The sequence below is a fragment of the Triturus cristatus genome, chromosome 1_1 (genome assembly GCF_964204655.1).
Source record: "Triturus cristatus chromosome 1_1, aTriCri1.1, whole genome shotgun sequence".
Taxonomy (NCBI): Eukaryota; Metazoa; Chordata; class Amphibia; order Caudata; family Salamandridae; genus Triturus; species Triturus cristatus.
Window position 1 is genome coordinate 1,049,902,451 of NC_140579.1, and position 11,756 is coordinate 1,049,914,206.

The 11,756-nt window shown below is 47.4% G+C and overlaps 1 pseudogene; it reads left to right on the forward strand.

The window, feature by feature from the left end:
• Nucleotides 1–638: 638 nt before the first annotated feature.
• On the forward strand, nucleotides 639–5,893 carry LOC146871505 (uncharacterized; annotated as a pseudogene).
• Nucleotides 5,894–11,756: the final 5,863 nt, after the last annotated feature.

An 11,756-nucleotide genomic window follows, 5' to 3' on the forward strand; every position in this document is an offset into this window, starting at 1 on the left:
AGTTCAAACCTAGCATTGCAAGGTGATAGTTCAAACCCAGGTACAGGTTAAAGGAGCAGTGCTTTACAGAGTGCAACTTCGGATAATTAAAATAAATACCACCTTGTGAGATCCGCACACTTGCTTACCAGAACCAGCTGGCTGCACTGAAGCTGGTCTAGTTCTATGTCAGTCCACGGAGGCGAGGATTATGCTTCTCTTTACTTTACTGACATAAACAGCAGCCAATAAACTTCAAACATAGCATAACCCCGGAAGGACAACCCCCTCCATAGTATGCACCGATCACCTAACACTCATTATTATAAATGTCTGTGACATAATACTTCTTCCTCTTTCTTTGCTGCTGCAGCAGCGAGTTAAGTAATTTATTTTTTATTCCTATTGAGATTTTGATTGTTGTCTAATTACTGTATGCCCGTTCGATCCGTGTGATCGTTTGTGTGGGCAGCGTGTTTATTCTGACGATTATTAGCATGCTAATGTGCTCCGAAGGGTCATAACTTAATTGACAGCTTTTGGCATTGGTGGCTAGCGTGGAGCGGGAGCGAGGCAGTCCTCTTTCTGTGGCCAGTCCTCTTTCTGTGGCCACTCGCTTCGCACGAGCACCCAATCAAAGCCTCTCTGCTTGATCGGCTGAATGCGCACTTGCGAGGAAGCACTGCTCACCCTCCGGCCTCTACAGAACTGCCGACGGGGCGGAAAAACAGCACAAGGCTTTGCCCTAGGGGTAAGTAAGGGGTGACTCTCTCCACTTTGATAAATAAATACAATAAGATTAGTTAGTTAGGACTGCATTCAACAGTGTTGGGCTTGAAGCTCAGTTTAAGTTGCAGGTTAGTTAGTATGGTTTCAAGGTCTGTTCACCCCTGGGTCATTCCCCCCCCCCTGAAATGTCTCCACTTCTCCTGGATAACAATGGCGTACTACGCCGAGGAGATTGATCAATGGGCTGGCTACGATAATTATGCAGAGTTTGAGGAAGTTCCTTATGAACCCCAGATGGACGACCAATTAGTGGAAGCCCTGGATACCCACATCCAGGGTTCTGTGAACAGGGCACTCATTAAGGCATTACATCCATTCACTAAGCCCCTGAAGAGCTATGGAAAAAGAAAGTTTAAGGCTTCCCTGGGTGAGTCCTCGCAACTATCCTCAGTGGAGGTCCTTTCACAGGTAGCGTCTAGTGTCATTAAGGATCATGGGTATGGTGACTCCTTCCCGTCGGGTAATTCAACCCTGCTGATTACAGGGGAGGCGGAGGAGTCTTCCCGGGCCGCCCCAGACACTTCAGACTCGGATCAGAACGCAGAGGAGCCTAAGAAGGCGACAAAGAGAAAGCGCAAAACGCATCCTATGAGCAGTGTTTCAACTAATAGGGACCTGCTTTTTGACCCCAGAAATATTGTACACCCGAGGTCTACGGAATGGCTCCCATGTGTGGAAGTGGCACACTATGTGCAAGAGAACCTCCAACAGGGCTTTGAGTGGGAGGTACGTGCCACATAGCGATCAGAATGCCCTAGGCCGGCCTTACTGGGCAAAGTGGCAGACACTACGGAACTGGATCCTAATATGGCCACACTCCTAATTTTTTTTTTCAAAGACCCCAAAAAGGGCCTGGACAGAGCATGGAGAGGGTGCCCGGATAAGTTATTAGATGTCTCTGGTCCTCTCACTAAGATTCTTGATGTGGCGGTACATTCCAAAGACTCCAACACCCCCTTGGATGTGACGGAGATATTGGAATGGGCGCAGAGGGCTCTCTGTTTCCTGGGAAATGCAAATTGTGCACTTTTGACCGAGAGGAGACGTTCTTTCCTAATGAGGATTGATCCGCAGCTGGCGGACATGGCCGCGACCAAAGCCGGAACCCTGGCGCACGGGTTATTGTTCAGCGACAAATTTGTAAAGGAGTTGGGGAAATATGTGCCCACATTCTCTGCACTGGTCAAGGCCCAAATCAATATTAAAAAGGTTTTCCACACTGGCCTTTAACCAGGGCCGGGCGCTTCAGGGGTCAAGCGTCCGGCCGTGTATTCAATCAGACCTCCAGAGGTTTTGATCAGAGAGGACGTGGGGGAGCCCAGCGATCCAATTTCTATCCCACCAGAAATCGTGGGGGTCAGAGGCAGACACCAGAAAGGAGGTTATCGAGGACAGAGTAATGACAGAGTCATCCTACTCAGGTAAACTTGATTCAGTGTGGGGATGTACAAGTGGGGGGTCGAATTGCTTTGTTTATACACAAGTGGGAGAATCTGACAAGCGACCCTTGGGTACTTCAGACTGTAAGAGGTTTTCAGATAGATTTTTACGCAACTCCAACACAGTCTCATCGACCACACCCACTACATTTTCCCCATGTAGAGAGGTCTTTTATAGACAGCGAAGTGGTGTCACTGGTTCGCAAAGGAGCTATTATAGAGACAGAACCTCACAAACACGGCTTTATCAGCATGGTGTTTCTAGTTCTGAAGAAAGATCAGGGCTTTCAGTTGGTATTAAATCTCAGAGAGTTCAACTCGTGGGTGGTGTATCTCCACTTCAAGATGGAGGGCATACATTTCCTTCGAGATTTACTTTTAGAAAGAGATTAGATGGTGCGTCTCAATTTAAAAGACGCTTTTCTGCCAGTACCCATTTTCCCTCCTCACCGGAGGTTCCTTCAGTTCCAATGGGGGAACCTATGGTACGAATTCTCCGCAATGCCGTTCGGACTCTCGTCCGCCACTTGGTGTTTCACCAAACTCCTCAAACCGGTAGTACAGTTCTTGAGAGAGAGAGGGGTCAGACTTATAGTTTATTTGGACGACATCCTTATCATGGCTCAGACTATGAATTCAGTCCTTCAACATCTAGCATGGACACAGTCAATGGAGTTTCTGGGGTTCCAGGTGAACTCGCTTACGGCACAGTTAGTGCTCCCGCTGAGGGAAAGAATTGCGATCAAGAAATAATTGAGGAGAGCGCTTGCCTCTCAGACTATATCCTTACGGACGCTAGCCGGGTTAGTAGGCCTGTTAGCGTTGTTGATTCAAGCCACCTTACCGGGTCCCTTTCATTACAGGGCACTCCAAAGGTTAAAAATTATGCATTTACGCAAGGGCCTAAGCAGATTTTGCTAAATGCGGAGGCCAGGACAGAAATGTCTTGGTGGCTGGAACACATGGATGCATGGAATGGCAAGCCGTTCGAGGTTAAGATCATTACGTACGCCGACGATACTCAGCTTATTGTGTCCCTCAACCCGTTAGACAATAACAAGTCCATCTTGGCCAATTGTTTGGAAAAGGTTTCGGCATGGATGGACTCTTCTTTCCTTAAGCTGAATGCGGCAAAAACAGAACTGATGTTTCTGGGGAAAACGACCAGCCTGGAGAGTGGTACTCTCTGGCCCAAATGTATGGGAGACATGCCGGCGCCCAAAGACCAAGAACAGAGCCTGGGAGTTTGGTTGGATCACAACCTTAGTTTTAAAACTCAGGCGTCTAGGGTTGCTGGCTCCTGCTATGCCATAAATGATTCGTAGGATCTTGCCCCTTTTGCATTTTATAGCTAGGAAGCTGCTGGTACAAGCACTAATTTTATCTAGGCTTGATTATGCCAATGTGCTTTATTTAGGTTCCCCTTGTTCAACTGTAAAAAAGCTTCAAACGGTCCAAAATTTTGCCGCACGACTTCTTATGCGGGTTCATAATAGAGAATCCGCGAAAGCATACATTAAGGGACTCCACTGGCTGCCAGTTGATAAAAGAATTCAATTTAAGGCATTGTGTATTGCTCACAAATCTCTGGTGGCTAGCTCTCCCCCAATCCTTCAATCCATTATTTCTTTGTATGTCCCTAGAAGACCTCTATGATCTGAGTCGAAACATCTTGCTATTGTCCCTAGATTCAAGCGAGACCGGTGAGGTGGCCGTCTCTTCTCTGTCATTGCTGCTAAAAGCTGGAATCAGTTGCCCGATGTTATTCGTCTTGAGGTCAACCATCTTCTCTTCCGCAAGCATCTTAAAACCTTTTTGTTCTCTTGAGCAGTTAGATTTGCAGTTTTAGGTGTGTCTTTTTAGCGCTGGGATGCCTTTGGAAGCCATGCGCTCTATAAGTGTCCTATTCATTAATTCATTCATATTTGCATCAGTCCCAGAAGTCGTGATTGAGTCGAATGCCAGCAGATGGGGCTGGGGAGCCCACTGTGGCTCAGTGGAGACGGGGGGGGGGGGTAGATGGTCCGCGGAGGAGTTGAAACTCCACATAAATTGTCTGGAACTTTTGGATAATGTCTCGCCAGTGAGGTATATCAACCGTCTGGGTGGCACAAGATCTCGGCTGTTGGTGGAAATAGCCATGGACTTCTGGCATTATTGCCTTCTGAATCGCATATCAGTGACGGCGGAGTACATTCCGCTTCCTTCGGGATTCCAGCGATTGGCGGCTTCACCCCAGACTATTCCAGCAACTGAACGACAAGTGGGACCCTTGTTCGATAGATCTGTTTGCGTCCAGGCTGAATACACAACTGCCTCAGTTTTACAGTTGGTGACCAGATCCTCTTGCCAGCAACTCGGACGCATTTCTTCAATCATGGACGATGGATATGCTATATGCATTTCCTACGTTCGTCATGATTCAGAGTTTTGGCGCAGATCCGCAGGCAGAGAGCGGAGGTGATGTTGATATCCCCGTGTTGGCTAGAACAAGTTTGTTTCCCAGCAGCACTGGCCCTGTTGTGTGCACCTCCAATACGTCTGTTATCGTTCCCAGAGATTTTGACGGACCCTCTGGGTCAACCCCATCCGTTGGTACTTCAGGGGCAGTTGTCTCTCATGGCATAGAGACTTTCAGGAGACGCTGGTAAATGCCGGGAGTTTCGGAAGACACAATGTTTTTCTTGTCTCAATCCTGGGCCCCCGCTACGCATAAGCGATATGAGTCAGCGTGGCGTAAACAACTTCCGATCTGCGATTTCAGCAGGCCATCCGCACGTGGATGGTAGACCAGTAGGGGAACATCCTTTGGTATGTAAGGTGGTGAGAGGCATCAGGTTGGCGAACCCTCCAAAACCACGATATTCACAGCTGTGGGATGTGGATATAGTCTTACGATTTCTTAGGAATTGGCCTGCAGATGAGGGTCTATCTCGTAAACAGCTATCGGGAAAATTGTCACTGTTGTTATGCATAATTTCATGTAGAAGAGTATCTGACGTACGAGCATTGGACTTAGCAGGTAGGGTTTTCACTCCATTGGGAGTTTCTTTTTATATCTCGAAAAGAACTAAAACAAATTCTACATGTTTCGTATCCTGCGTTTCCCCATCACAGTAAATTGTGTGTTGTACAATGTTTGAAATGTTATGACGATTGCACTCGAGAATTTAGAAATGATGTTGCAGAACAATTGATGATTTTTCGCCCAGTCACTACCACAACTCTAGCTAGGTGGGTCACTTGGTTGCTGAACCTGGCAGGTATTGATACGTCGGCCTTTGGAGCCCATTCTGTAAGAGGAGCTATAGCTTCTATAGCTTTTGCTACTGGTTCTAGATTGGAAGATATCATGACTGCGGCGGATTGGTCTTCTGATTCTACTTTCAAGACGTTTTATCATAAACCAATTGTAGATGTAGCAACTGCGGTGGTGGAACAACTTTAAACTAGCATAATCTGAAGCCTCTGTGAACGGACATAGAATAAAAATATTTCTAGCTAGCGCGTCAAGAATTTTCAATTCAGTTAAGGACACGGAGGCGAGGATTATCCCACCCTAGAAACAGTGTTCTACAATATGAGGTTTGATTGTCATATTGATATTTGTGAGCTTATATTATGTTATGATATTGGGTTTCTTCCTGCCCATATTCTTGTTGGAAACACATTCTGTGAATGGTATATTACGGCGTGTATTCTCTTTTCAGGAGAGCAGAATAAACCGTCTTAAGGAGTCATGAAAGAATCTTATCTGGATTAAGAGAAGATGTTCCGATGGTTAAATTCGGGTTCAAGTCGTTGAAGGAATCGGTGGAGTTCAAGGTTCTACGGTCAAGTTTAAGGACTGTGTTTGAAGGTTTTTCGCAAAGGAAGAGGAAGAAGTATTACGTGACAGACATTTATACTAATGAGTGTTAGGTTATTGGCGCATACTATAGAGGGGGGTTGTCCTTTCGGGGTTATGCTATGTTTGAAGTTTATTGGCTGCTGTTTATGTCAGTAAAGTAAAGCGAAGCATAATCCCCGCCTCCGTGTCCTTAATAGAATTGAAAATTCTTGACGCGATAACTAGAATTTGTTTTATTCTCCCCACTCTTTCTGTCCGATTTCCATCATCCCATTCTCTCACTTGCTCTCACTTGCGCTCTCTTTCCCTGCTCTTTCGTCCACTCTTCTTTTCTCAAACTTCTCATGGTTTGCTTTTCCTCCTCTTCCGTTCCCTACCCTGCATTCTCCTTTCTCGTGCTTCTCCATCCTTCTCCTTTTTTGCACTGTCCTCTCTGCCCACTTTTCCACCTTAACTTTTATTCTCTCCCCTGTATTCTCCGTTCATCTTTTGCTCTCCATCCACTTTTTCTCTTTCTCCTATATGGTCCTTTTTCACTCAATTTACTCTTTTTATGAGTTCGCCTTCTTACTTTCACTTTTTGCTTTTGTCCCACACTTTCTCCCTCTCCGCAATCCTCACTCCTTTCTCAGACTCATTTTCTTTCTTTCATGCTTTCTTTCATAGTTCTGTTCTCTCCCCTCTTCCTTGATTCCTCCTACATCTTTTCTTCCTCACTCCTTTTGTCTACAGCTGCAGCAGTGATGGCATTGCTCACTATAAACTTGTTGATCAGTATGTTGGTTCATGCACCCCTGCAGCAAACTGCAGAGGCACTAGTAAACCAAAAAACACTACTGCAAGAACCACTGACCTTTGACTCAAAAGATCTGAATTTCAATAAAAAAATAAACCTAACCTATAATGAGAGGACTTCTTGGTCTGTGTAGGAAGCTGGCTCTGTATGTGATATTATCACAAGGTGGTAATACGGTGCACAGAGTCCAGGGTTCCTCAAAGTGTACAGGACTCAACGCAAAACCCAAAGTGCTCTATTAGTGGTAGTGTGGACGAGCAGCCTTAGGCCTAACACAGAGGAGTTAAAAGGTACCAAGACAAGTAGTGGTATTTACAAGCATTCTGTAAAATCCATGTTTTTGCGTCTATTGTTATCTTAGGGCAGTCGAGAAAGAGAAGTTGGAAACTCTTGACTTCAAGTTTATTTAAGGTCATAGATGATAGCGACAAGAAATACTTTTGTGAGGCACAATCAACACATGTTTCACCCCCTACGGCCCGTAAGCCGGGGCTTTCTCAAGCCTGAGGTGAGTAACACAGCGTCCCCATTCCCAAATTGTCATAAACGCAGCATGGAAAACACATCACATTGAGAAAGTGACCCATTATAGAAGCGATATAAAGTATGTTTTTTTCAGTAATGAGAGAAGCCAAGGTCATCATCATATGTCTATACCAAAGGGAGGAAAAAGGGAAGGACAGAACAAGAAAAAAGAGAAGGGGAAAGAAAAAGAGAGGGAAAAAGGAGGTAGACAAAAGTGAGAGAGAAAAATAATTAGAGAATGGGGTAAAAGCATATTTAAAGCCAAAGTAAAAAATAGGGAGCAATGGGACAAAGGGAAAGAGGAACATTCCAGTCAATTGATATATATTTATCGTCACACAGGAGTGAAAGGTTGCAAATAGGAAATCGCATTGAGTGGCACACATATTTGAGAGCATCAGGTTCAGAACAGGAGCGACAAAATTGCCGGAATTTCCAATCGTTGGTGTCTTCTGTCTACGTTGGTCGTTACAGATCTGGGGTCCAGGTCTGGGAAGCCACCTAAATACTAAATTTATGTTTAACTTTGTTTTATTGACTTTTTGTAAGAGAGAAAACTCACATACACTGGGTACCCCCGTACCCAAATCACAGCATATCCCTCCCTCCCCCCAGCCAGTACATGCAAAATCATCCATGTGGGAGCACCAAAGTGTCCATAGAGTGCAGCCTGGAGATTGGTCTTTGTCAAAGCAGAGTACGAGGCTTACCCCCTCTAAACATGTCAAAGATGAAACAAACCCAGAACTCCCTTCCCCCCACCCTTCCCTCCCCTGAACTGGTGTGCTTAAGGCCTGTCCCATTAGGGACCCAATCGGAAGACGTTCATTGGATAGCTAATCAGTTAGCTTCACTTGTCTCCTCTACCTCTGTGAGCCGGAAAAGTCGAAGATATTTCAGGCAGGTCACTTCATTCAACTCTGTAGCCAGCAGGGACACCAGGGGGCCGCCAGGTAACCTTAAAGCTCTCTTCAGAATTCGTAAAAGAATCTTGGATCCTTTCCATTCCTAACATATACCACAGCTTGTGTAACCATCCCGTGTATGTCGGACAAATCTGTGTCCCCCATAGTGATAGGATATGTTGGACTGCCGCCCCCTATGCCAGACCTATTTGCTTCCCTCGGGTGGATTTCAAAGGGTAAGTTATCGGGTTGGGCAGCCCCAGCACCATGTAAGCCGGGAATCGCGGAATTTCAGTCTCGAACTGTCTGTCAATGTCATCTAGTATCTCGGTCCAATACCCCGCCAGTTCCTTACAGTTCCATAATAAGTGTATTAGTGTGCCGTCTTCCTCGCAAACACGTTGGGCTGCGGTCCGGGTTCTCATTGTGCAAATGGGCTGGTGTCAAATACCAATATATGGCCACTTTGACCGCAGCCTCCCTGCTGGAGGTGTTACGAGCCGTATGATTGGCCCTGTAATAAATGTCCCGCCACTCTTTCTCCATGAGCTCCCTCCCCAATTCCTTCGCCCATCGTTTCTGGCCGGCAGAGTATTGAGGGCGGGCTGGTGGTCTCAGCAAGCTGTACAATTCAGATATCATTTTCTCATTTGAATGTTTCGTCAAAAGCCATTTTTCGTATTTTGTTAGTTTCCTGCTCACGTGAGGCCGTACTTCTGGCTGGAGGAGCCAGTGGCGGAGTTGGAAGTATTGGAAAGACCCGAGTCCGGAATGGCGTATAGTTGTTGCACTTCCGAGGACGGTAGGATCCCATCTAGATCAAATAAGTGCCCCGCCGCTTTGCAATCTGTGTCACGCCACTCTGAAACGCTCTTTCATCCATCCCCGGACTAAACTCCTGGTTGTCAAATAGGGGAGTCAGTGGTGAGGGGAAGGACGTCAACCCTCGACGGCCACCCAATCCCATACTCGCAACAAGGAATTCGTAATGGGTGAACCCCTGAGATTCAATGGTCTATCCGCTTTCTTCAAGAAGGGAACCTTCCATAGGGAAAGTTTCGCCAGCGCTCTATTCTGGAACAGCCACCTCTTCTCAGATTCTGGTCGGCTCCACTCTACCAGGTATCCAAGCTGCGCCACTCTAAAATATTCCAGTACATTTGGGATCCCCAGCCCTCCCTCCTTTGGTGGTCTATGGACAAGATCCCTGCGTATACGAAGTCGCGCCCCCGCCCATACGAACTGCTGTATTGCCTGTTGTAGCTTGTGGAGTGTTGGAAATACTCCACTCCCACACCGGAAAGGGTGGTGGTAACGGGGTCTTTCCAGGACACACTGTGGTAGCTTGGCTCGAGTGGTCAGGAATCAGGCACCGTGCTAAGCATACGACATACCCATACAATAACCATGCGTGCATCCGTTCCAAAAACGACTCTACACCGTAAAAATTATGAAAATATCTCTGTTTATCTTCTTTTTCTCTTAGTTGCTGATTAAATAAATAATAACACAATCACAATATACAAGGCTTTCTAAATAGTGCAGGTCAAATAAATACTGTCTTAATGATTCAATAGATAGGGGTGATCATAAATAATAAAGGCATAAATATAAGTGCATTACATACAGGCAATTAAATATTCTGAGGCAATAAATACTGCAAACCAATAAATATTGTGCGACAATAAATACTGTGGAACAATAAATACAGTGAAGCAATAAATAGGTTAAATACAATAAATACAGTGCTCTCAATAAATAATTAAAAGCTGACAGTGACACTTATAGAATCAGATCACGTTTGAGATTACTATGGGCTGATTTGGCCCAGGCACAGCTTGTGGTTAGGTGGATGGCTTGAGGGTGGCTGCTCCCTAGCTTGGTCAAGGCTGAGGCCTAAACTGAGGTAGATCAAGGGGGGAATACTAGAGACCTGGTTCTCTCACTCTACACAACCCCTCTGAATTAGTCTCAGCTCACCCCTGGCACAGTCAATCTGGTTCCAGCACCTCTCTAACCCCTAGGGTAGTCTCTTAGGATTCCACAGGGCCTTAGGCGCCCTCTATTCCACTTACTGCCCTTTTTCTGAAGCTCCGACGCCGCTGGAGTCGTGTCGACGCCGTGAGGCGGTTCCGGTTCGATGTCGGCGGCCTCGGCACAATGTCAGTTCTTGACGACGCCGGTAGGCGGTTCCGGTTCGATGTCGGCGGCCTCGGCTCGATCTCGACCTCCGATTCGATGGCGTCGGGCAGTCTTGGCTCGATGTCGACTTCGGGCGGCTCCGGTCCGATGGCGACCTCAGTTTCGATGACGTCGGCCGGCCTTGGCTCGATGTCGACTTCCGGCGGCTCCGGAGTGCGATCCCCACTCCCGACCTCCGGTGCTCCTCTCCTCAGGTTCCGGCAACTCCGGAGTGCGACCTCCACTCCCGACCTCCGGCACGCTTCACCTCGGTCTCCGGCGACTCCGGAGGGCGGACTTCACTCCCCCGTCGACGCCGCTCACTCGACCTCGGGTGACTTCCTCCACGACCTCTGGTACTTCTCCGACCTCCGTCGGCGCCCTCTCTCGACCTCTGGCGGCTCCGGGTACGACGTCTACTTTTCCAGTCAGCGCCGCTTCTCCACCTCGGGCTCCAGTTCTCCAGGCTACTCGACGTCAGACTCCAGGGAAACCAGTATCCAGGTCAGGATCTTGCTGTTCTTGGATTCTAAGGCCTGTTCCTGCTGTCCAGGTCCTTAAGATGGTTTTTCTTGCTTCTTCCCACACAGGGCTCCAGGCTGGGCTCAGTCAGTAGGGACTAGTATCAAGGGTGGGTTTATGGACCCCACTCCAGGCACAAGTTTCCACCCCTGCTGCCTCACTCCTTCCTCCTTCAGGTTTCTGCTGCTCTCCCTTCACCAGTCAGGTGCCAACTGCCAGCTCCAACTGCCAACTCTCTGTCTTAGCTTCCCAACATTCTAAACCGCCTCCAACTGTCACAGGGCTCCAGAATGTTGCAGAAGGTTCTAGTAGGTTCCAGTGGGTGCTGGTGATGTCACAGGTGGCCACCATTTTGTGCTCCAGGCCCTCAGACAGAAGTTCCAGGGGTAGATAAAATGGCTCCCTGAATCTGCATCAACACTAAAAAGTCTGGTGGTTCCCAAAAAGGAAAAATTCTAACAGGGTTTGAGGCAAAAAGTGGGACAAAATAAATAATGATGAGGAGGGACCACCCAAAGGGCTGACAGGTCTAACACGCGTCCCCCCCAGCTGAAAGTGGGGAGAGCTACCCAACCCCTTGGGAGTTCTCATCACTAAGGCGGAAATACCTTGAGAGACCGTCTGCATTGGCGTGGTCCACTCCAGGCCGATGTTCCACCTGAAAGTCCATTCCCTGTAGGGAAATAGACCACCTCAACAACTTGGGATTCTCCCCCTTCATCTGCATCAGCCAACGAAGGGGTCTGTGGTCGGTCTGAACCAGGAAGTGC